At 44.4% G+C, this 26,680-nt stretch overlaps 1 protein-coding gene across 1 annotated transcript in view; it reads right to left on the minus strand.

Annotated features, from left to right (window-relative positions):
* Emp2 (epithelial membrane protein 2) overlaps nt 1-26,680 on the minus strand; it is a 46,141-nt gene that overhangs the window by 11,934 nt on the left and 7,527 nt on the right. The gene's annotated exons all lie outside the window — the stretch shown is intronic.

Consider the following 26,680-nt stretch of genomic DNA (forward strand, 5'->3'; position numbering starts at 1 on the left):
GGCTGCAGAGGAAATGAAAGCCGTGTGCCGCGCTCAGGAAAGACAGGCCTGCTCAAGGGAAAGCAAGACACTCGGCGTGTGAGAACCTGTCGAAGCCAGGCTGCTTCATGCAAAAGAGGGAGAGTGGATACAGGTGACGTGTGAGGTGGAAAGAAAAAAGCATTCAAAGGAATGATTTGAATATTCCAGAGTTAAAAGTCACATGTGGGAAAGTCCATGAAACCTCTGAAGTGTTTTACAAACGTGACAATTGTGTTGGTCGACAAAACCCAAAAGTCATGTGAACGTGTCACATTAATGGGGTTGGAAAAGTTCACCCCCAAATCAATACACGGCTCCTTTCATGTCAGTAATTTGCAACCTGATTCTATTATTAAAATCTGTAAAATTGACTTTTAATCTCTCTGTTTAAATACAATGCAGACTAGGCCTTGTTTATGCTGTGATTAAATCTTAGTTTTTAGTGAACTAATACACATGTAAGTGTGTAAAAAGTGTGTGCGCATGCACACCTGCACACACAGATTTCTGAAATACTTGAAAGTTGCTTAAACCCAACCTTCTTTTTATCTAAGTGCTTTACAGTGTATTTCTGAAAAATGAAGATATTTCCTTACATAGCCAAAGTGTAATAATCATAATTAAGAATTTAATACAAGGGCTGAAGAGCTAGTTCCATGTAAATGTGCTTGTCAGGCAAGGGTGAGGACCTGAGTTCAAATCTCCAGATCCTAGTCAGAAGCTGGACCAAGTAACACAAGCATCTATGCTCTTCCTAGGAGACATGAGACTGAGACAAGAGAAGACCTGGGGAAGCTCAGGGACCAGCTCCTGGCTCACATAGTGGGAAAGGAACGGCAAACAGGGTGGAAAGCGAGCACTGACCGCTGAGGTCCTCTGACCTCAGCATGCATGCTATGGCACATGTGAGCTCACTTTCACATACACAAATGCATGCATGTGCATGCACTCACCACCAAATCTACCAGGACACAATGCCAGCATCTCATTTATCACCCATATAACACACCTCCAGATAGCCCGCGCACACCTCTGTGAGTTTTCTCCTCCGAGATGATAGTCTCCATCTGTCCCTCACTCTCTTCCCTCTAGAGTGGCCCCTCACTCATTTTCATGACAGTGACGGGATTTAAGAGCAAGCATTGGCCTTCTTTGTGGGATGTCTAACATGCTGGTTGCTGTGGTCTGAGTATGAAGTGCTTGGCTGCCAGCTAGAAGGCATTTGTGAAGTGACTGGGTTTTAAGGGCTCCGACCAAAGGAGTGGATTCATCCCTGAGTGGATTCATAATATGATAGCATTGGGGTGTGGAATCTTTAGGAGGCGGGGCCTAGCTGGGGGAAGTAGATCTCAGAGGGTATGCAGAGTCCTTAGTCCTCTCTTCTCTGTTTTTTGTCTCTGGGAGATCCTCTCCCTCCATAGATCCTTACAATGTTTTGCCTCACCATAGGCCTAGAATCAACAAAGCCAGACAGAGCCCAAATGAAGTTGTTCTCCTTCAAGCTGTCTTCTTGGTTACAGAAACAGAAAGCCTGACCAACATTCTCAGTGCTTCTCCATTTCTTCCCTTTCCTGTTGCTGTGCTAAGGTAACAAAAGTAGTTGATGACAGCTCACAGTTCAGGGTTGTAAGCCATCACACAGGGAAGCCAGAGGCAGAAGCATCTGAGGGAAAAGAGCAGAGAGGGATGGGTGCTTGAGGGAAGCCACAGTGGTAGCAGCATCTGCGGTGAAGACGCAGAAAGGGATGGATGCTGTGCTCAGCTCACTTGATTCTTTTTGTGCAGTGGAGGATACATCCCAGGGAATGGTGCCACCCAGAGTGGATGCCTCTTCCCACCTCATTAGCTTAGTCATGATAACACCACAGGCGTGGCCAAAGTCTGTCTCCCCAGGGACTCTGGATCTCAGCAAGTTGCCAGCCAAGACTGTTATCAGAGCCACGATTCAATGCAGACTGTTTTCTTAGCAAGAATGCTACATAATGGATGTGACTTTGATACACCCCACCAGAAGCCCCGGAGTGTCAATCTGTCCCATAGGTGATGTGACCAGCCCCGGAGTGTCAATCTGTCCCATAGGTGATGTGACCAGCTGGTAAGCTGGTTACGGCTGCCACATTCACTTCCCTCTCCTTTGTAATCGCAAAGCCATCTGGGGCTGGAGGTCTAGCTCCGTGGCAGAGTACTGACCTAGATGTGCCAGATCCTGGAGTTTGAGCCCCAGCACTGTGTGTGTGTGTGTGTGTGTGTGTGTGTGTGAGAGAGAGAGAGAGGGGGGGGGGGGGGCAGACAGAGACAGAGACTGACAGAAACCGAGAGAGAGGAGAGATAGAAAGAGACAGGTATAGAAAGACAGAGAAAACAAGAATAAGGAAAGGGAAAGGAGAGAGCAGAAAAATGCAAGGCTCCAACAGTCGTCTGTAGGCCAGGGAGCCACGCAAACTGAGGATTTGAGTCCAGATCCACATAAAAGGTTGGGTGTGGTGAAGCACACCTGCTAACTGCCCCCCACACCCCATGCGATGGGGAGGGGATGGCCACATCCCGAGGGCTTCTGGGCCAGCCAGACTAGCCAGAATGGTGGACTCCAAATTGGTGAGAAACCCTGTCCTGGAAAAATAAGGTGGAGGAAGACAGCTGAATTGACCTCTGGCCAATACATGTGTGCACATACACCAGTGAGTGGGTTCACATACATACATGCACAAAACACAATTATTTTCAGAGAAAGATGCTTTATGGTAAAGTATGAATAAAATGTAATTGGTCCCTTTGTCTAAACACTGTATCTCCATCACCGCCACGCAGTTCTAGCACAGCCCATGACTCTATCATGAAACTGTTACCTGTTACACAGTCATCCCTCCCAACTCAGCCCTAAATCTCTGGATGCTCTCCTGGACAGTGACAGTCGAAGCGACAGCTGCTGAGCTTCTGTGCCTGGCTTCCTCCACTCAGCGTTGTATTTTCCACATTATAACATGGTCACGGGGGTTTCCTGAGATGAAGGAAGGGCCCAGCTGTCATGAAGCTTTCACCTCAATAGTCAGAGTGCCCGCAGGTATTTGTGAAATGGAATTGCACTTTTCTGACAGCAGCTGTCCTGCCACCTCCCTCTGGCGGACATGCCTTGGACAAACCCTTCACCCTTCTCTGCCAGCTCTCCTCGCTGATATCTTACGACTCCCCCATTATTCCCGCGGGGACTGACCGAGGCTCATGGGCTCACACGGGCGGGCTTATCTCTGAGACCAGGATTGAGCACATGAGCCAGGAGCTGTGCAGCCACAGAACACATTCAGGGAGGTCCAGGCAGCTATTCCTGCAGCAGCTGGCTCACCAACTCAGATTCCTCCAATTCTTTACTAAGGGACAAACTCCTCTTTGTTGAGGCCTGCGTCATGCCCAGTGTCACCACACACTGCATCCAAATAACTGTACTTCTGACCTTCCAATAAAAGCGCACCCGCCAGGCTGAATGCCACAGCACTGTCATATGCTCAAAGGCCCGTTCACCAGGACAAAACTCGAGGACTGGACTGGTGTTCTTCAGCGTTCTGCTCACTCAACACAGACATACACACAAAGCTGAAACTCCTAAAAAGGAACAAGAGCTGCAGCCTGAATCCTTTCAAATAAACCCGTTCAGGTTCTAAAGCAATTAATTGAAGAAAGTGACAATGTTAAACTTTTTGTTCAGATGAAGGTAGGAGGACCAGGAGTTCAAAAGCAGTTTTGGCTGCATAGATTGTGAGTTCAAGGCCAGATTGGACTACAAGAAAGCCTGTCTCAAAAACAGAAAAAGAGGAGGAGGAGGAGGAGGAGGGGAGGAAAGAGAAGGGAGAGGAGAAGTGAGGGAGGGAAGGGAGGGAAACTGCTGAACACTGGGATTGCAACTCCTAACCGGTTTCCCCGTTGACTCTGAAGCACTGAGTTCAGTTCCTCACACTCACAAGTCAGGCCCTTTATCCACCAGGCCATGTCCTCAGCCACATTATCAACTTCCTTTGAAAAATGCTTGTTTGATTTATTTATTTATTTATTTATTTATTTATTTATTTATTTATTTAATGTGCAACTGTGGGCATGTTCATGCCACGGTGTGCTTCTGGAGATCAGAGGGTAACTTTGGTAGCCAGTTCTCTTCCCACCATGTGGGGCCTGGGGCTCGAACTCAGGTAGTTAGGACTGGAGACAATCGCCTTTATCCACAGAGCCATTTGACAGCCTGTTAACTTCTTTGTGTTGATGTTGTTTGTCTATTTATTTACTTAGCATGTTGGATGCACATATGCTGGTCAGAGACAGCCTTCAGGAGTGAGGTAAGTCTGCCTCCTTTCTGCTGCACAAGGCTCCTCCCCCTACACACATACCCGTGTTAACTTCCTGCTTAGAGAAGTGTTCCCTTGTGATCAATTGCCTCTCCCTTTCTCCTGTCACCTAAGTGTCTCTATGTAGGTGACAATCATCATTGTCTGGTCATCATGCAAACATCTTGCTCTCTTTCCTCCCAAGAATGCTACACCTATCTCTCTGTCTCTGTTCCTCCATCTTTCTGTCTGTTCTCCCCCCTCCCTCCTCTCTCTTTTTTCCCCTCCCTCCCTCCCTCCCTGCCCCTCCTCTTTCTCTCTCTCTCTCTCTCCCTATGTTTCTTCCTATGTTCTTTCTACATTTAAGTCACCCCAGGGCCTGGTTGCAGAAGCCAGACAGGAGTCCACCCCTCGCAGAGCGCATTCCCGTCCTCTCTGTTCCTCTCCTGGCTCCATCCTCCTGGGCTCCCTGCCATAGGCAGCCTCAGCAGCTGCTGCTGCCTGCGGCTGAACCATCCACACACAGTGTTTTTCAGGGAAGACCAGCAAATCCCACTGTAGGCGGCTAGAATTCTAAGATCTGTAGGAGCTGGAGCAGATTCCAGGAGATGGGTGCCCAGAGGGGCCACCCCACATGAAAAAACAGACGCAGTGGGATGAAGGGTGGAGCTGTGTTTACACAGCATGTCTTGGTGTCAAGCCTTGTGAAGCTAGCTGAGCAAGGGCTCATTATCCCCATTTCACAGATGACAAACTGAGGCTTCAGAAGAGGGCCCAACCCTTGGTTTACCGTCCTGACTCCAGGGCACTTTTCTGTCCTCTCTCCTGCTCTTTCCCATATTCAAGGACGAACACAAGCATAGAAGGGCTGCTGACTCAGTGGCCCTCCCGTGCCCAGGCACCACGCTCATCTTGCCAAGAATTGTGGGATACTGCTAGCAGGGTTCTGACGAAGGCAGCCTGGGGTCCCCTCCTGTCCTTCCTTCACATAACCCAGGCCACGGGCCCAGGACTTTGGCTTTCGCCAAGAGGAAGTGGCTTTGGCACAGGCAGCATCCGTGCAGAGGAACCAAAAGTCCAGGGAGGGCCTGCTGACTGGATGACAGCTCTGTCCATCCAGCTCCATCCCACCTCACCTGACCCCGAGGACTGGGCTAGGACCATCCCCAGAAGGACAGGACCAAAGGCAAGGCGGAAGTGTGGGGCCTTGCGAGGAGACCTGAGCTACTTGATGAGGTCTGGGCAGTCCTCCAGTCAGAACCCTCCACCTATAGTCCTGCTTCCTGGGCACTGGCCTAGCTGGGGAGACGCTGGGTCACACTGATCAAGGAAATCTGGTACCCACCCTGGAACTGGTGCCTCCACCCACGTCTGGAACCCAGGCCTCTCCTGCTCCTTCAGTATCCAGCTGAAAGTAACTTCTGCCTCTGTTTTCAGGAAGACAGAGACCAACTCTGCCTCCTGTCTTGGAGTTTGGAAACTCGCCAGAAGGGAATATTGAGGCTTCCGGGATGCACTGGGGACAGTGGAAGCCCATGGATCCCGGGCAGCCCGGCTTTACACTCTGGCTTCACTCTGGGGCTCTGGGCTAAAGGCCAGCACTTGGCTCTGTGCGGAAACAGCCACAGGCGGGACACTGGGATTTGGCAGATGCCCAGTGTGGAAGCCATAGAGAAAGAATGGTTTGTCTGCACCCCTGTAGGTCTTTCAACCCAGTGGCATAATAACCATGACATCAACGGGAAAGGCAGCCACTGTGTGTTGCCTACAGTGTACCAGCCTCCCCGAAAGGGGTCGTTATACATGCGATGAGCGCTGGTGGAGCACCTGTTGTGCTTCGTGCCACTGAGACACGGACACCTGAATCCAGCGGCTCTCTGCATCCTACGAGCATGTGGTCCAGGAAGTTCAAGGCTGTTTAAATATACAGATATGGCTTGGCAGGCATGTGTAGTGGTATGGCAGGCCTAGGTGAAAGAAAAACTGTCCAGTGTGGTCTTTGAGGTGAGCAGTACCGGGCAGACCAGATAATGCCCACAATGCCAAGTGTACCCATGCAAGGGGAGCATGTACCCCACAGGAAGTGAGCCTGCTGTTGGCAGAGCTTAATAGGAATGAGGAGTCATGAGGCAGCCACAGGGAGAAAACTCTGGGCCCAGACAGCCTCACTGGTGAATTTGAACAAACATTAAAGGGGAATAACCCCAAATCCAGAAGGCTGAAGAGGGGTCCAAAAACCCTCCCTACCTTCACAGTCAGTCTGTGAAGCCAACACAGATCACCAACCAGACTAAAACATACATACAAGTAAAATTGTATGGGATGAACAGGTTATATTTAAGAATATATATGCATATACATATATGAATACAATAACATTGGAGAAAATAGGCTGTGAATTTGAAGGAGAGCAGTGAGGGATATATGGAAGTGTTTAGAGGGGGAAATGAACGAGACAAATGTTACAATTAAATTATAATCTCAAAAAGCTGGCAGAGCAGAATCCCTCATGTGCATGAAGGGAAAAGGTGAACATCTCTGTTCTGCGATATTTTGATTTCATTCTGGCGCTCCTGAGACTGACACTAAGGCTTGTTTGACTCAGAGGGCAAAGCTAGCTACTAGCTGACCAAAATTAGCCATAGAGGTTTTGGAGGACTGAGGACAGACAGAGAGACTGGCAGTAGCAGGGCAGGATTTAGAGAGGGCCTCAGCCCTTTTGTTAGAGGAACCAGGGGAGGAGGGAAGGAGGTCATGGCTCACTTCTCCACTGCTTCTCTGATCATTCAGTTCCTTATCCCATTATCTAACTCCTGAGTTTTTAATTGATAAAGAATAATTATATAAACACATCATCTGGTGTTCAACTTGGGTCACAAAATCACAAAGGAGATGCTCACTCCTGGCTTTGCAGCCACCTGAGCTCCGCTGTGGCTGGCTTTTTCTCCCTCATCCCAAGTACTCTGAGCAAGCCTGGGATTTTCCTGTTGCAGCCACTCTACAACAGCCTCCAGCTGCTGCCAGTTCCTGGCCCCAATGTCCACAGGCGCCTGGGCTCCAAATCCTGCTGGAGTTAGGCTCTGACTGCCACCGCAGGCTCATGCCCTCACTTCCTACCACACATGCATCTTCCACACATTCCAGTGTCCGCTTTTCAGGCAGCTGACTCCCTCTCACCACGGGCTGCAAGCTTTCCCAGGACCCTCTCTTCAACCCCTACCACACCAGATCAGTTGGCTCAACAGCTACCTGGGCTTCTGTTGTTGCTGTGACTGCTACACACTCTTGCCCCCTTGCTACATGTAAGCTGTTGCAACTGCCCCTCACCAGGCTATGCACCAGCTGTGCTCTCTGACAGCCAGACTCAGAGTTCAGTGTTGTCAGCAGATCTTGTAAGACGCCTGAGAATTCTTAAAGCCGGGGGAGGGGGGGCACATTTGTTTAAAAAAAAGAAAAAAAGTTTTCCATCATGTTAAAAATGGGGAACAATACTACAATGTAGGAAGGTAGACCTCTCTATTGTTCTACAGTGGATGGTTTGAAAATGAAACAAATGAAGGGATAATCAACTTAGCTGGGATTGACATAATTAATGTCAATTATAATCATTATCAGATTGGTAATTCATGTTTTGTTCCTTAAACGTGGCTTGATATTGGTGCCAAATACGAAAAACTGACTGATAAGATAATACTCAGAAAGATATACTAATGAAACTAGGAAAAATATTCACACAGAGACATAGGTGTTTAGAGCAGACGCCACTGCACCATTGCATTGTGAAACTGAAGAGGAGAGGCCCAAGGTTATTAGAAAAACCAACCTAGTTTATCCAGTTACCATTCAAAACCACCCAAGGCTATACAGAAGTTAGCTGGGATTCTGTGCAAATGTTACTTGAAAGATTTAAGGAAGCAATAATTTCATATGGTATGCATTCAACTTTTGTAAAGCAAATGTTAAATTCATGGGCCACTCACAACAGAATTATTTCACAAGACCAGAAAGGTTTAGTTACAGCAATATTGGAAGCTGGTCCTCAGTTACAATGGAAAACATGGTGGAGAGAGGAAGCTAGGGTCAGAGAACAGCATGGTAGGGCTAGAGCTATGGAAATTTTCCATGAAGGGCTTCTTGGTGAGGCCCAGATTATTTGATCATACCTTGGTCCTATGCCATACAGCAGCTTTGAATGCTTGGGACAGGGTTGAAGAATCTGGAAAGAGGACTGAATTTTTTACTAAAGTTATACAAGGCCCAAAGAAGCCTTCACTGTTTTTTTTTTTCAAAAATTTACTTCAGCTGTAAATGGAATATCAGATCCAGAAGTCAGACAAATATTAATTGAATCCTTGGCTTTTGAAAATGCTAATTCAGAAGTAAAGATGTGATTAGGGCTTTAAAGGCAAGATCAGCACCAATAGAAAAATGGATTCGAAATACAGCTGATATTGGATCTCATGATTATGATAATACTTGGATAGGAAAACTGATTTCTAAAAATTTTAAGAAAAATCAGAGTTAGATGTTTTAATTGTGATAATTCAGAAAAACCAGGTTATCTGAAAAGTGATTGTAGGCAAGGCATGCCTAGGAACAACATTTTTTTTCTAGAGATAGTCCAAACAAAAGCCCTAGCCTTCTGGAATATCCAGAAGGTGTGGCTAAGGTCAACATTGGACTGATGAATGCAGATCAACATGAGACAGGCAAAGTCACCCTTTGCTATTGGGAAACACCTTAGGGTTCCTCTTGCAGGTCCCTGTGTCAAATTTGATTCAATCTTTCTCTGCCAGAATTGGGGAAACTCCTCCAAAGAGCAATTAAAAGACATACTGACTATTGTGAAAAACCATACTTCTCTGGATGACAGAACAACTTCATTTGATAAAACAAAATTTTCAGGAGAGACAATAAAACAAGTATTTTGACAAACTTCTATAAATGATCAAAGACTAAAATTAAAAACACAAATCAATGGCAAGGAAACTGAGAGCTTAGTAGACATAGGGGAAGATGTAACAATAATTGCAACAAAATCTTGGGATCCAAATTGGCCTCTTCAGGAGGTAAATTTCAGCTTCTAGGGATTGGAACTTTATCTCAGGTAAAACAAAGTGCAAGATGTGTTGAGTGAACAGGGCTAGAAAGACAGAGAGGAAAATTAAAACCATATGTGGCTAATATAGTAATCAATTTATGGGGCCATTTATTGGTAAAGCAATGGAATGCCCAGATTAGCATTCCTCCAATCTCAGAAACAAACCACAAATAAAATAACTATGAAATAAACTAATGTGTGTTTCTGAGAAAAATATTAAAATGTATTATCAAGAACAGTCACTAACCATTCAGGTTGTACACAAACAGGACACAACAGCCCCTGATTTATCAAAGGTATCAACAACCAGACCTTTAAAATGGTTAATTGAAAAACATGTCTAGGTGAAACAATGGCCTTTTAAATCAGAAAAATTACAGACATTAGGACAATTTGCACAGGAGCAGCTAAATGCTCAATATATTGAAGAATCAACCAGTCCTTGAAATTCTCCTATATTTGTCATTAAAAAGAAACCTGGAAAATGGAGAATGGCAACAAATCTAAGAGCTGTTAATAAGGTGATTCAGGCAATGGGCTCTTTACAGTCTGGAATACCCTTGCCTTCTCTATTACATAGAGAACAGTCTATTACAGTGATTGATTTAAAAGACTTCTTTTTTTTTACTATTCCTTTACAAGAACAGAATAGAGAAAAATTTGTCTTCACAGTGCCTACTTATAATAATTCCCAACCTGTTAAAAGATATCAGTGGAAAATTCTCCTAGAAGAGATGTTAAACAGCCCTACCTCATGTCAATATTTTATACAATAACCATTGGAAATAATTTTCAATCAGTTTCCTTAACCTATAATTTACCATAATATGAATAATATCTTATGGGCTGATTCAGATTGGGATACCTTAGAGAAAAGTTTTGAAGTAAAGACAAACATGGCAATGTTAGGGATTACAAATTACTCCTCAAGCAATACAAAAAGGAGATTCTTTTAATTACATAGAATATGAGATAGGGTTACAAAAATTTCAACCATAGAAAGCAAGCACAAATCCAAAGAGCTCAATTATGAACTCTTAACAATTTTCAAAAATCCTGGTAGATTTTAACTGACTACATCCCACAACTGAATTGGCAACTCAAGAACTAAGTAATTTATTTCAAACCTTACAAGGTGATAAGGATTTAAATAGTCCAAAAAATTATCATCTGAGATTGAGAGAGACTTGGCTCTGGGTAGAAAAGAAATTACAGAATACACATGTGGATCATTTGGATCCAGAAACTGGACTGTATTCTGGTTATTTCACCTTCTATACAATCTCCTACTGAAATTCTAATACAGAGAGAAGATAATATTTTAGAATGGATATTTTTACCACATAAACAAAGTAAAAAAAATTAAGGCCTATGTAGAAAATGTTTCTGAATTGATCCTGAAAGGAAAATTAAGACTTTGTCAATTAGCAGGAATAGACTCAGCAGAAATTGTGTTATCTTTTACTAATGCCAAATTTCCTCATTATAGAGAGAAAATGAACATTGGCAAAGACCTTGCAGTAATTTTTGGGGGGAGAGATTAGCAACAAATATCCCCAAAACAAGAGACTGCAGTTTATAAAGAGAACTAAGTAGATCCTTCCTCACATTGTTCACAGAATGCCAATTTCTGGAGCCCTGACATTCTATATTGATGCAAACAAATCAGGAAAGGAAGGTTATAAGTCAGGAAACTCAAATAAAGTGGCTCAAAGCCCTTATTATTCAGTTCAAAAGTCAGATTTATATGCTGTTCTCATGGTGTTATTGGATTTTGCAGAACCTCTCACTATAGTTACTGACTCTCAATATGCAGAAAGAGATGTTTTATATATTGAAACTGCTGAACTTATTCCAAATGATTCAGAACTAAATTTGTTATTTATTCAATTACAAAGAATAACCAGAAATAGAAATCATCCATGTATATAACACATATCAGATACCATATGGGTCTACCAGGCCCTCTAGCACAAGGTAATGATGAAATTGATCAGCTATTTGTAGGAAATATGCTGTAAGACTCAGAATTTCAAAAGAAATAGGAAGAGTTTGAAGAAATTTTTTCATCACCTGCAACAAACCAAGGAAATGTCCTACTTATTTTTTTGTATAACCAAACTCCACCACCTGCAGGAAGCAACCCAAAGGGTACTCAAAGAAATGAAATTTGGCAAATGGGTGTACTTCATTTTGCAAAGTTTGGAAAATTATATTATATCCACCACACTATAGATACATAGTCAGGATTTCAATGGGCAACTGCTTTGCATTCTGACAAGGCTGACTCTGTAATTACACACTTATTAGAAGTTACGGCCATCATGTACAAATTAAGACTGACAATGCTCTAGCATATGAAGCACATTATAGATATACCACACAATCCTACAGAACAAGCAGTTATAGAAATATTTATTTGCACTTTAAAAGATATGCTTAATAAAAAATAAACAATAAAAGGGGTAACAAAGACCCCCCAGAGATAGATTGCACAATGCTCTATTAACTTTAAATTTTTAGATGTTAATGAAAAAGAACAGCAGCTTTAGAGAGACATTGGATAATAAAAAAAAACTGCTGAGTTCAATCAGCCTGTATACTTCAAAGATGTGTTAACCTCAGAATGGAACCCAGGATATGTGTTATGTTGGGGAAGAGGTTTTGATTTTGTTTCCAGAGGAGAAGAAAAGCTATGGATATCATCAAAATGGATAAAGATTAGATTTTAACAGAAGAGACCTCTTAATTAGAAAAGGTGATAGTTCATCAAACAGCATGGCCATTAAATCTAAACTAACTTAAAAGACTAACAAATATCTTTCATTTAATCAGATATAACCTGCCAAAAAGGAAACTCATCAGTGTTAGGGTTGGGGCAGCATTTTGTTTTTGTCTTTCCAGGAGAACAAAGGCAGTCAGCTAAGGAATCTGAAGATGACTGGACAAATGAGACACTTGAAGAAAAAGGATGAACCATTCAGAGAAAATGTCCCGAGAAAAGAGTAAATTGGCCTAATGGTGTAGCACATTTCCAATAGGATAAAATTTCATAAATCTTCCCAAATGGTTGTTTCTGCTGTTCTTTATAGATATATGTAGACATATAGAAGGCAAATGTAGTCCCAGTTCAATTAAAAACAAAAGTTGGCTTTGGAGTTGGTGTGTGGCTCTCTCCTCTAAACCTAATCATGCTTGTTAAAGGAAAATCAAAAATCCCTGTCTCATGTCAGAAGAGTTATCTGGTATGGTACAGAACAAAACCAAAATTAAGGGACTCTATATATCATGATCTCATATCTTTGGTTTTATTTTGACTCATTAAAACTTTTCTTAAGGTATAAATATTATCTCAAAATTTACAATAATAATATGCATATATATTTAAACTTTCTGTTGTGGTATTACTGGTCACATGAGTACTAATCCTAGAAAAAGTTTAATCTAGCTTCCTGTACATGATTTCAGGCTTGAGTAACAGGTAACTAGGAATTAAGTTTGTGTACTCCAGATGTACTTAGCAAACTGTGGTCCTTCAACTTCTCTGAGATCTGCTCCATATGACATTTAAAATGTTTAAATTTTCTACAGTGAGCCATGACCATTCACAGAAACCTTTGAGGTCTCCAAAAGGATGATGGGGCCCTGATGTGGGAGTGATTTCTTATTAATAAAGAAACTGCCTATACCCATTTGATAGGCCAACCCTTAGGTAGGCGGAGTAAACAGAACGGAATGCTGGGAGAAAGAAGCTGAGTCAGGGAGTCGCCATGATTCTCCCATTCCAGACAGACGCAGGTTAAGATCATTCCTGGTAAGCCAGCTCGTGGGCTACACAGATTAATAGAAATGGGTTAGATAAATATGTAAAAGCTAGCCAATAAGAAACTAAAACTAATGGGTCAGGCAGTGTTTAAAAGAATACAGTTTCTGTGTAATTATTTCGGGTAAAGCTAGCCGGGTGGCGGGACACAGCCCGCCGCTCCATATTTTAACAGAGTGGCACCCAACATGCTAATGAACTCCACGTAAAACCTGAGAGGGCTTAAAAAGGAGAGAGAGAGAATTTAAGACGGCTTTTTGCTGTTTGTGGGTTGCATGCCGCAAAGAAATTGTCCTGACTCAGCAGCAGGAAAAAACTGGCTGTTTTAAAATGCCGGCTTTCTGGGCTGTGCCGCCATTGCGATCTCTGTCTGGCTCCTGTGGGAGACAGAGCTTTTGAATGGAGCATTTGGAGTAAAGCTCTATGGCTTGCTTGATGGCAATGTGGACTGCTGTGTACCTGTAACTGTGTGTGGCTCAGGGGCACCAAATGGCTCTGAGGCAGGAGCGGCTTGGCTCAGCTCTGCCATGCTGAACTGTGCTGGTCTCAGGCAGGAACTACCGTAATTACTGTAAAAACAGCGCAGTTAAGGTTTCAACTGGGCAGGAAACAGGCAGTACCGTATTACCCATACATGGTGCAACTTAAGTTTTTAAGAAGTGCTTAACATTTTAAGAAATGCTCCTGGATAGTAAAAAAAAATGTTACAGATTCACAATAAAACAGATTCAGACATAAAAGACCACACTGTTGGATGAATGTACGTAGGCTTGAGAGACAGAAGAAAAAGAATATAGAGATTAAAATTAATGGTTAAAAAAAAAGGTAAAGTCTTTAAAGAGACAGAGTACAGATAATTATAGATTAAGAGAAATAAAGTAAAAATAAGCCACGTAAAAATGAAAAATTCACAGAGAGTCTGGATTATGTACATTGTGTTTTCTTTAAAATTTTTGACTGTAAAGGAGCTACGTACAGAGAGACATTTCATTACATGGGCTGCCAAGCTAAACCAAAATGGATATCATGAGGGTATGACTTCAGAATTTGGGTCTAAGGATATGATGCTTTGGAAAGGGTCTTCTTTTGTTTTCACAGAGGACCAGACCCTGTGGATTTCTTCTATCCCAATTTGGTATGATAGACCATGACCTCCCGAAAAGTTCCTGTGAACACCCTCAAAAAATTACTTCACTCAACTGGCAACTGAGATAAACCTGGCACACAGGTTACACCCTAAATGATCTGATTAACAGCGCCCCCATTCAGCAGGAAGCAGTTTGGAGAGAAAAAACTGCGCCCATGTTCCCAAAATATTGTTTGTAAATGTTCTTTTACATTTAAAGGGGGAAATGATATAGGTATGAGTAATTTGCATTGGTGTGGATTTTACAGTCAATTTTGTTATATGTATATGTATTTCTGATCTTGATTAAGGTATTGTGATTGTGTAGTTCATTTAAAAATGTAATGTATAATTAAGAAATATAGGTTAATGGTTAATCATCAATAATAGTCAAGCTTGTAGTCATGTTAGTTAGATTTTCTAGATATATAGAGATACATTTCAGTTAGATAGACATTCTTCATATCTTTCAAAGACTGCAGAATATGGCATTTAATGTTTTAATAACTTAGGACTTTTCATGACAATGAGACATATCTGCTCCTGGCAGCACCAATCTACTTCAAGAAGAAGATGGGCATCAAAGAGGATCCTTATGGAGTTTGATAGCCATTTGGGCAAGAAACTGTTCTTGCCTGGACTGTTGCATAAAATGGACACAGAGAACCCGCAGAGAGAGGACTGCTGAACTTGCCTAAAGGTGAGACGGTCTTTTGGGGTTCATGACTCATGAAAGAGTCTGCGAGACATTCTGCAGGACACAGCAGATAGTGACTGAACTGTCTTTGAAATTTCCTGCTTCATGGAAATGTCCGCTGGATACTATGGGCCTGAAGGCTGAAGATGGATGCCCCAACGGTACAGAGGAACTTTGGGTGACTGTCCAGGCAGCAAGATGTCTCTGTCATTTCTAGAGTTTTCTTATTTCTTGTTTACTTAGGTAGTATTATATCCTTCTGGAGTCTTTGATGGAGTTAAAGAATGAATAGATAGTTATAGTTTTCCTTAGTTATGATAAAAGATAAAATAGATATAAATATTGTAACTGTAATTCTTGCTTGATAATGGTTTTGCTATATGTAATTTTACTATGTTAAAGTTAAAGCCTTTCTTTCTTGTTTAAACAGAAAAAGGGGAAATGATGTGGGAGTGATTTCTTATTAATAAAGAAACTGCCTATACCCATTTGATAGGCCAACCCTTAGGTAGGCGGAGTAAACAGAACGGAATGCTGGGAGAAAGAAGCTGAGTCAGGGAGTCGCCATGATTCTCCCACTCCAGACAGACGCAGGTTAAGATCATTCCTGGTAAGCCAGCTCGTGGGCTACACAGATTAATAGAAATGGGTTAGATAAATATGTAAAAGCTAGCCAATAAGAAACTAAAACTAATGGGTCAGGCAGTGTTTAAAAGAATACAGTTTCTGTGTAATTATTTCGGGTAAAGCTAGCTGGGTGGTGGGACACAGCCCGCCGCTCCGTACTACAACAGGGCCCCCAACAATTCCACCTGGATTGTGGTGAAGTCACTAAGATGACAAATACTACCCAAAGATCAGCTTTGGACTACAAACTGCTCGGGATAATCTCAAGGTGGCTAGCTAAGATGGTCCAGCCTCACAGACTACTCCAGCCAGGACTTCAGGTAAGCCCTACACTTTCCCATTCCACAGAGACTGGCAACAAATGATACAGCTAGCTATCCCAGCACTTGACTATTATCTCAATTTTCTCAGGATTCCCTAGAAATGCCATCACCTCCCAGACAACAGGAAGCAAACTAGAAAGCACACGGCCACATTTCTGAGAGGTGTAATGGGTGTTTTTTTGTTATTCAGTGGGCTATGGAAATATGTCATCATTTAGGGGGTTGGCTACAAGTTTGTTATTGGTAATGGTCAGTAAAAAAAGATGAACAAAGAAATCTTGTTCTGAAAAGAAAAATTGGGATATAAAAATGACAGAATAAAAGGGTAGATTATTGAATCAACTTTTAAACCAAAAAAGCAACTACTAGTCTTAAATATTTAAATATTGGTATGGATTTCTGTATATCGATACAAATTTAAGGTTATTTTTGTTAGAACATATTGTTTATATGTTTCTACTCTTGTTTAAGGTATTGTACCTCTGCAGCTCATCTAACAAGGTAATATAAATTTCTAGTCCTTGAAAGTTATTACTACAAACTATTTAGGATAATAAAGAAATGCATGTTAGTAGTTAGTCACCTTTTACAATCAAATTTGTAGTCATGTTAGGTTTGTTTTAAGGTCAAACAGAGATATATTTTAGATAGACAAATGGTTTTCAAACACTTCAGAGATCTACAAAAGGTGGCATTTAAGATGTTTTAATTACATAAAGCTTTTCATTACAATGAGACACATCTGCTCTTGGCAGCACCAATCTACTACAGATAAGATAATGGGTATTGAAGAAACGTCATATGGAGTTTTCTTTCTTTATGGCAAAAGTTAGTCATTGGGCAAAAAACTGCCCTTGCCTCAACTGCTGACAGTATGCTGTCCAAACTGGACAAGCAGGGCACAAAAGAAAATGACTTGCTTTGCCAAGATAAGGTAGGACAGTCCTTCAAAATCCCTGCTTCACAGAAAAGCTTGACAGACATCCTAGGCCTATAGGTTGAAGAGGAATGATACAGAGTAACCTTGGGTGATTGTCCAGCAGCCAGCTGTCTCTGTCATTTCTACAGTCCTGGAAGCTGTTTGCTCTGCACTTCCTGCTACTCAAGTAATATTTTATTCTTCTTGGGTCTCTGATGGAGATTGAAGACTAGATATTTATAGTTTTCCTTGTTACCAACTTCAGAAAGAAACTCACAAAAGAGGTATAATGTGAATAAAGTTGAGAGAAATAAATTATTTATCTAAGAAATGTTTGAGGTCTAAAAAAATAGTTCTGGGTTGGCAATACAAGTTAGTATTGAAAGTGAATTAGGCACAAAACTTTGGACTCACCAAGATAGGAGAGATAATGAAGTATTTTCTCTGAATTTGCCAAATGCAAATGGACTGAACATTGTGAATCTAATTCTTACCTGATAATTGTTCTTTTTGTATATAGTTTTTCTATGTCAGAGTTAACACTTTCTGGTTTAATTTAGACAAAAAGGGAGAAATGTTATGTGATATTTTTATTGCATCTGGATGCTCCCAAGACTGACAATAATGTTTGTTTTGAATCAGAGGGCAAAGCTAGCTACTAGTTGACCAAATTTAATCATAGAGGTTTTGGAGGACTGAGGACAGATGAGAAACAGGAAGTAGTAGGGCAGAGCTTATAGAAATGAGAGTTTTTTATTGATAAAGAATAATTAGATAAATGCATTGCATTTCAGAAAGCTGGAAGTGTGCTGGGGCTGCAGCCTGGCTGCTGGAATGCTTCTGAGCATGTACAGAGCCCTGGGTTTAACTCCAGCACTGCATCACTGTACCGCGGGACACCTCTGCAACCTCCGCACTCCCAAAATGGCAGTAGGATGATGAAATGACTCTGCCCCCATGAAAAAGTAGCACTATTGATTTAATTAAAATGGCTCTCACAAGCCCATGCTGTGAATGCTTGGTCCTGAGCTAGGGACATTGTTTAGGTGAACTGTGGGGTGTTCGTTTGTTTGTTTGTTTAGGACAACTTTTGGGAGTTCCCTCTTTCCATTGTATGGGACCTGGGGATCAAATCAGCTTCACCAACTGTGTCATCTCACTGCCCTGAGCTGTGGGAACATTAGAAGGTGGGCCTGCCTAGAAGTAGGTAACAAAGGGTGGGCCTTCAAAGGTGAGAGCCTGGCCCCTGGTTCCTTCAGTTAATACTGAGAAGCCCTGCTACACACTCCTACTGCTATGCCCTCCCCATTGCCACAGGTTGAAATCACTCTGACATCATGGGCCAGACCTTTCTCCCCTTAGATTGTTGTAGCTCTTTCATTTCCCAGTTTCCCAGACCCGAATAATCACACAGAAACTATATTAATTACAACACTGCTTGACCTATTAGCTCAGGCTTCTTACATCTTACATCTTAAATCAACCCATTCTATTAATCTGTGTATCAGCACAAGGCTGTGGCTTACTGGTAAGGGTTCGATATCTGTCTCCTTTGGCAGCTACATGGTATCTCCCTGACTCTGCCTATTCTCTCTCTATATCTCTGTTCATATTTCCCTCCTGGCTTTATTTTGCCCTGCCATAGGCCGAAGTCACTTCTTTATTAACCAATGGTAATAAAACATATTCAAAGAATACAGAGACAAATCCCACATCAGATTGTCTCTGTCAGGAATGCAAAAGTAGGGAGACAGGTGGGATCTTTCCCAACATTGAACCCTGCTGACTTTGTGACGTGCTTATAGCAACAAAGGGTGACAGAAAGCATGCTGCCCCAGTTCTGACTGACAGCTTTGACAGGTGCATATGTCGCTACCCCTTTCCCCCTGTCCTGAGACCACATGAACAAGACCAGACTGGCCGGTTCACAGACAGGCTAGTCCAGAAAAGACTACCCAGCCTCTATTTGAATACAGAGACTCAGAAACTGCCCCTCCCCAGAGCTGCCCAACTGAACACAGCCCAAAGGGCCCACCTGGGGAATCATAAACTGAAGCCATGTTCTGTTGAAGGTGTCACACTCCAGAAGGTTTGTATATAGCAAGAGTTGACTGATACACCCGAGACAACACTGCTTCATTATAGTCCGAGTTCCTCAAGGAAAAAACCACTTCTCATCTCCCCCAGTGTCAAGGCTGCTCAGCAAATACTTGCAGAGCCTGCTTGGAGGTCCAAGCAGGGAGCACGCTCTAGCACATTCTAGCAAGTTCTAGCAAGGAGCTAAACCCTTGAGTGAAGGCCAGCCTGGACGAGTGGCATGGGCTGTGAGGGAGGAAGGGGTCCAGCAACCCAGGATGACCAGTGTTGCAGCCAGATGACATCACACACAATACTTGTCGAATGTTGGCGAGTCTGCGCAGAACAGCTAATTACTGTTATTCCACCAGTGACTGCTTCCTGCCCAAGACAATGACAGAGCTCACTCCTGGCTGTGATCATCCAAGGGGCTCCCTGTAATTAACAGTGCTCAGTAAATTCACCAGGCAGCCCAAGAGAGGGTGCTTATAGCACACAGTGTGAGGAGGGAGCTGACTAAGAATAGGCTACGAGGGGTGAGGAAGGTGTCAAATCCAGGGAGCTCCCATTCTGTTTACCCATGAACAATAGTCATTTCTTTCTAGAGAATTCTGAATTAGTGACTTGGAAGAAATCCCAGGTGACCTCCATTTAATGGCCACTTCCTCTTTCATAACAAGACAAGAGCTGTGTCACTTCTGTAGATGGATTTTTCAAGCAACTCATCCAGGAAAACAAGGATCCATCGATTAACTAGGAAGTTAATAGAGGACAGAGCCAGAAAGCAGACTAGGAGTGGGAAGTAGCTCTGGCAAAAGGAGGTACAAACACAGGCTGGGCTGGGGATGTGGCTCAGGAGGCAGAATGCTTGCCTAACATGCACAAGCCCTGGGTTTGATCCTCAACAACACATACCACTGGGCACACTGGCACATGCCTCTGAACCCCATGCTTGGAAAGGGGAGGCAGGGAGGCAGGAGGATCAAGAATTCAAGTTCATCCTTGGCTATAATGGATGCTAGTCTGGGTTACCAGAGACCTGTCTTAAAAAAAAAAAAAAAAAAAAAAAAAAAAAAGCCAAAGGCTGCAACCAGGCACACTTGATTGATCTAGCTGCATAACTGCTGTGTCTTTAACTGCTGTGTCTTGCTTTCCCCATTCAAAATAGTAGGGATGACATGGGTATATTCACCTCGTGGGACTGGGAGTAACAAATAAAAGGGCTTTTACTAGAGCCTGGCACAGTGCAGGCACTATGGGCTTGTGATCATCACTAGTCAAGGAGTGGACCCTTGCAAGCAAAGGTGCCCAGAACGAGGCCATGCCTGGGGTAAAGTCCCACAAGGCTGACTAATGATGGCATTGCGAGTGTAGAGTCGGAATGTGGCAGGTCCAGAGCCAAATTGCCTCACTCTATCTCCGGTCCCCATTAACCACTGACTGCTGTGCTGGACATCACATCCTGTGACCATCAGATGAATCCTTGTGGGACACACAAGTTTACAAAGCACTAGCACAGCCGCACAAGCTAAGACGGCCTCCAGACAGCACCTGAAACCTCTAGCAGAGATGAGCCGCTATCATCTACTTCCTGCCCTAACTTCACCCTAACTAGTGCATCTGAAAAATGCCTTGATTTGAAAAATGACCTTTTCTTCTGTGACTGAGAGAGCTCAGTAACTACTTCCATAGGAGAGAATTTCGTCCAGAGCAACCTAAGTCTGTGTTCCCTGGGTCGGGGCTCCCGTTCCCCTTGACTTAGAGCTGTGTTTTGCATAGACTCCTCAGAATCCCCCTTTCGCACCCCACCCCCAGCGTTCTCCCCACCTGTCCACCACCATTCTTGCAGGGCAGGTACCAGTAGATGTAAACCCCTGAGCTGTCTCTAGGAGGAAGGAAATGGGAAACTGCTGGATATAAGGGGTGTTTAGGAATTACCCCAGCTGGGATCCCTGTTGTCCCAGTGCTGCCAAATGAGCAGTCATTGGCTCACGTTTAAACCTGCAGCCTTAGAAGTGTCAGCTCACTGGAGAGTCAGCCTCTGCCCCAAAAGTCACACGGAAGCCACCTTATGGGTATCTGATCCCATGCCCTTACTGTTAACGGCTCCAGGTGCAAGGCCAGCTGGTTCTCTATTTTAGCTCAAAGCCAAGATTCCATCTTGAAAGGGTCAAAGGGGAATTGGGAAAAAACTGCTTTATTTAATGCTAAGTATATGGTGCCATTGAAGTGGTGTTGGGGAGGGGGCGACAAATGGCTCGGTGGGTAAAGACACTTGCCTCATGCCTGACCATTCTACTTCAATCCTCAGAACCCACACAGGGAAGGAAGAAAACTGACCAAGCTGTTCTCTGACCTTCACACATGTGCCTTGGTCGACATGCACCCATCCACACACATATAAACAAGTAAATGTAATCAAAACAAATTAAGTAGTCTGTGGGGATTCAGCTCTGATGGTATTTAGCAGTACTAAAGGACTGACTTGACCTTATGCAGGCCAGGCAAGCACTCCTGAGCTACACCCTCAACTCCCTCTCCCCATCACCCCATCCTTTAAAACAATTCTCAGATAGGGTCTTGTGAAGCTATTCAAGCTAGTCTGGAGCCAAACCAGTGCTTCTCTTGCTTCAAACTCCATAGTGCAGAATTCCAGACCTGAGCTACCAGGTCTGCTGAGAACACGTTACAGGTCAGTCAGGCTGCTGTCCCTGGGATGACACCCATCACATTGAATCCACGGGCTCTGGAGCAAACAGATGGCCTTTCCTGATATGTGTGGGTCTTATCCAATCAGCTGAAGGCCTGAGTAGCCCAAAAGGCTGACCTTCTCCAAGAAAGCAGGAAATTAGCCAGCAAAGAGCCCTCGAAATCAGCCAACAAAGAACTCTCGAAATAGGCCAGCAGATGTGCAGACTCCTCCCTGGGTTTCCAGTCTGCTGTTTCACCCTGCAGACTTAAGCATCAAGAGCCAGCCTTAAATAAAATCTCCACCTCTCTCTTTCCATACGTACATACAGTATACATACAGTAAAGCCTCCCTTACCCATAATCTCCACCTCTCTCTTTCCATACGTACATACAGTATACATACAGTAAAGCCTCCCTTACCCATAATCTCCACCTCTCTCTTTCCATACGTACATACAGTATACATACAGTAAAGCCTCCCTTACCCATAATCCCACTTCTACTTGCAACAACTCCATCTAGAAACCATAGCCTGAAAATATTAAGTGGGAAATTCGAGATATAATTCATGTTTTTTTAAACTCAGGCTTTCCTCTGAGAGGCTTGTTGAAATCTCAAGCCCTGTGTCCAATCGCCAGTCATGCCTAGCATTTGGAAAGTTACTACAGCAGAACTTCTGTGCGTTCAAGCTAGTCGAAGCTACGGAGTAAGACCTTGTGCCCATACCCTCACCTTACTATCCCTAAACAGTAAACATCCATTGCTACTGTCTTATTCACCATGATTTGCTTCTTCTGGTCCTGCCTCCCGGGACCAGGAGCTCCCTAAGGGTGATACTCACTCACTCATGTCTGTCTGGTCATTGATGAGTCATCCCCAGGGCTTCACACACAGCACATCGTCAGAAGCACTCTTCTTTCCACTCATGCCTCCCATAAGGTGCTCCCACAAGGTGCTCCCATGAGTGAGCCTCATGGTAAAGGAAGGTACTGCCCTAAGAAGCCCACATGCTGAGACATGCCATGGGGTGTATTCAAACACCCTCAACCAGTGCTTGTAGATGGCAGCCCAGGAGCACAGGAGGGGTAGGGGAAACGCATGGGGCCCCAGACAGATGTGGCGCACACCAAGGCCAGTCCACAAACGAGCTGTGAGGTTAGAGCAGCAATGGAGGTTCCGGGCCTCTGCTAGGATGGGGCCTTAGGGGTCTGAGTTCCTGTGAGGACAAAGATGAGGCATAGAAAGGGGGCTGGGCTCCCGCTGGAGCACCACAGGCTGGACCCACAGCAAGCAAGGACCTTTGTTCATCATCATTTTATTTTATTTCAAGACAGAATATTATTTTATCTTATTTCATGTTAAGGCAGCTGGCCTTAAATGCACAATCCTGCCTCAGCCTCCCAAATGATGAGATTATAGGCTCTCATCACCACAGTTGTTTCATAGGCCTTTCCTTTCTTTCTCTTTTACTTGAGACAGTCTTATTATACAGTCTAGGCAGGTTTCAGCTCTCACATTTGTGGTAACCCTTCTGTTTCAGCCTCCCAAGTATCCTTACAGGTCACAGGTCTAAGCCATCAGGCCTGACTCGGGATTTTTATTATTATTATTCCACCCTGATGCCTGCCAAGACTGTATGTGGGCTTCTCCTGTGTGTGGCATGAAAATCCAGAAAAAAACAAAAGGCAAACAAAGAATGAAAACCCCAAAGATACTGTTGAAATTGGAATCTCCTGGGGGTTCCAAAGATAAGAAACCATGTACAGTTCATAGATAAGAAAATGGAGAGGTGTTGGTGATGGGAAGATCTGCGGTTACACAGTTATACCTTGAACCCTCACCTGTCCAACAGAAGCCATAGGAAAAGAAAAAGACTCAGAAGACAGCAAGGCCTGGACCCAACCAACATGTGATCAAATAAGCGTTATAGAAAAGCCAGGCCCATGCCAGAGAGATGGCAGAGCAGGTAGGAGCCCTGCCACCAAGCCTGAAGAACTGAGTTTGATCCTCAGGAGCTGCACGCTGAAGGAGAAAAATGACTCCCACAGGTGGTCCTCTGACCATACTTAAATTTTTTTTTTTCAAGACAGGGTTTCTCTGTGGCTTTGGAGCCTGTCCTGGAACTAGCTCTTGTAGACCAGGCTGGTCTCGAACTCACAGAGATCCGCCTGCCTCTGCCTCCCGAGTGCTGGGATTAAAGGCGTGCGCCACCACCGCCCGGCACTTAAAATTTTTTATGTCATTAATTATCGTATATGTGTGCACACCACAGCACACATGTGGAGGTCAGAGGACAACTCTGTGGAACCAGTTCTCCCCTTCCACTTTTATGTAGGGTCCAGGGCTTGAACTCAGGTCACCAGTCTTGCTCAGCAAGCCTCTCTACCCGCTGGGCCATCTCACTGGCCCTTATGGGGTAATATTTCTAAGGCCCAGTTGATCACATTGTGAACTGAGGTTGAGCTTGCATACAAAAATAAACAGACTCCATTTCCACACACTCTATATAGAAAGAAATCTCACTTTCCAGGCAGTCTTGAGACTCAAGGAAGGAATGCTGCCTTCCGGGAGAGGAAATAGGTTTCTTTGTGCAATGCTGAGGGTGGAATTCCGGGCCTTGCCTTGCTAAGCAGGTCCTTGCCTGCATCCACAGCTCTCTTTACTACAGCCCAGGCTGGCCAGGAATTTTCTCTGTAGCCCAGACTGGCCTTCAACTTGCAATCCTCCTGGCCACAGCCTCCTAAACAGCTGGAATTAGAGGTCGGTACCACCGGGCTTCACCACTTGGTTTATGCTTCTTGTATCAAGACCTACGGATAGGACAGTGCACACCATACCATTAATACTGTCAGGGAAGGCAAGCTCTTTATCCGGGCTTTCTTCACCTCCTTTTCCCTCCACCAGCTCTTCCTCTGAGCAACCTGTGCATATTTGCATCTGCATGTCCATGTGGCAGCCCATGAGGGCAGCAGAGACTGAGTGCCTGTGAGATTTGTTTGGTGGTGACTGACTCTTTGGTGAGAAGTGACAAGAACTGAGGAGGTACGGTACACTTCCTGAACACCCACCTTTGCCAATCCTGCAGGGGGCTCCAGAAGGTGAGAAGCACCTACTATCTGTCCTGTCCTGAGACCCAGGGCCTGGGCCTCGCTCCCATGTCTCCCAGAAAGTTGTGGAGGGTAGACCCGGGACAGGGTATGACTGCACCAGAGGCAGATGGCAGGGAAGTGGTGAGCCACAAGCAGTCCGTGCTTTCAGTAGCCGACCCTGCCTGTCACCTCTTAGTCTCTTAGATCTTCCAAGCTGTCCCCTGCCCCTCACCCTTCTCCCAGCTCAGACAGGGGCCTGACCTGTGATAGCTATTGGGGATGCAACAGTGAACTCAGCAGACAGGCACAAGGTCCCTGTGCGTGCTTTCCCTAGCCACTCCTAAACAATGCCACTGAAAGTGAGGGCCAAAGAACAGATCTGCCTTGACCCAGGGAGGAAGCATGCCATAAGGATGGTGCCTCTGAAAGGAGAATGCATCGTCAGGGAAAGGAAGGGGAGGAAAGCAAGCAACAGTAGAAGAATGGTTGAGGAGATCAAGATTTGCAGACGGGGCCGACTGGACAAACACCGCAGCTCCCAGAGCCACTAGGGCAAATGAAGAGGTGTTCGAGAGGTGGGAATGAAGGAAGATTGAGGTGTCTTTGTTTGTTTTTAATTCATTGGGGCGGGGTTCTTTTGGGAGGGGATGCTGCAGGGGTGAGGGGTGGATATGGAGAGACTAGAAGGTGAGTGGGATTGGGGTGCATGGTGTGAAATTCCCAAATAATCAACAAAAAATATGTTACTTTAAAAAACAAACAAACAAGAAAAGAGTTGGAGCTTGGTGGTGGTGGCACATGCCTTTATTCCCGGCACTCGGAAGGCAGATACAGGTGGAGCTCAGAGTTGGAGGCCAGCCTGCTCTACAGAGCGAGTCCCAGGACAGTCAGGGCTGTTTCACAGAGAAACCCTTTCTCAAAAACCAAAAACCCAAAACAAACAAAAAGAGTTGAAGAGCCTGCGGGGCCTGTAGGGTCTGGGGATGTGGCTCAGTGGTTGAGTGCTTGCCTCATTAGCATATCCCAGGTATGGCGGTACAGACCTGCAAGGCTAGCGCTCCACAGGCAACAACAGGAAGATGACAAGTTCAAGGCCATCTTCAGCCACCTTAGAGTTTGAGGTCAGCCTGATATACAGTTCAATTACTGCCATCACAGGCTAAGGGACACCTTAAAGGTTGGAATTTATGTATAATCTCAGCTCAGGAGGCTGAGGCAGGGGACTGACAGTTCAAAACCAGCCTGGGGAACTTAGATCTAGTGTCAACTGTTTAAAAAAGTAGAAAGAAGGCTGGGCATGAAGCTCAGTGACACAGTGCTTGTCTACCATTGAGGGAGTGCTGGGTTCAATCCGGGCATCACCAGAGTCAGAGGAAGTAGGTAGGCCAGGTGGCCAGAGCAAGAAGAGGGTCTGGGGCGGAATGATAACAGTTGATGAGTTCGGGGAGGGAAGCAGTCCTGTGCCCAGCCACACTTGGGGGACCTGAAAAACTACCTGTGAGTGACCCCACCCTCCTGAGAGGCTGATGTCATTCTCTCCAGGTGGGGACTGGGAACTGCATTTTATCATGACTCCTTGGGCGGTTCTGATGGGCAGCCAGCCAAGGATCTTGGCGCCAGATCAGGCAAAGCCTGAGATACTTTTTTTTCTCTCTTTACTTTAGGAGCAATTGAAACCACTGAAGAGTCTTTGCATAGGGTGGGTGAGAACCACCTAGCTAGCTTGGCCTCTGATCCTTCTGCGTGAACGTGAAAGATGGACTTGAGGGCCAGAGTGAGCGGCTGTGGGGACAATAGTCAAAGCGTTTGGATGGTTATCAGTGAGGAAGGCCATGGTGGTCTGGGCCAAGATGGTGCCCACGGTGAAGAAAACAGGC

This window comes from Microtus oregoni, unplaced genomic scaffold (assembly GCF_018167655.1).
Source record: "Microtus oregoni isolate MIOR12 unplaced genomic scaffold, Mior012 000027F_ref0000203, whole genome shotgun sequence".
NCBI lineage: Eukaryota > Metazoa > Chordata > Mammalia > Rodentia > Cricetidae > Microtus > Microtus oregoni.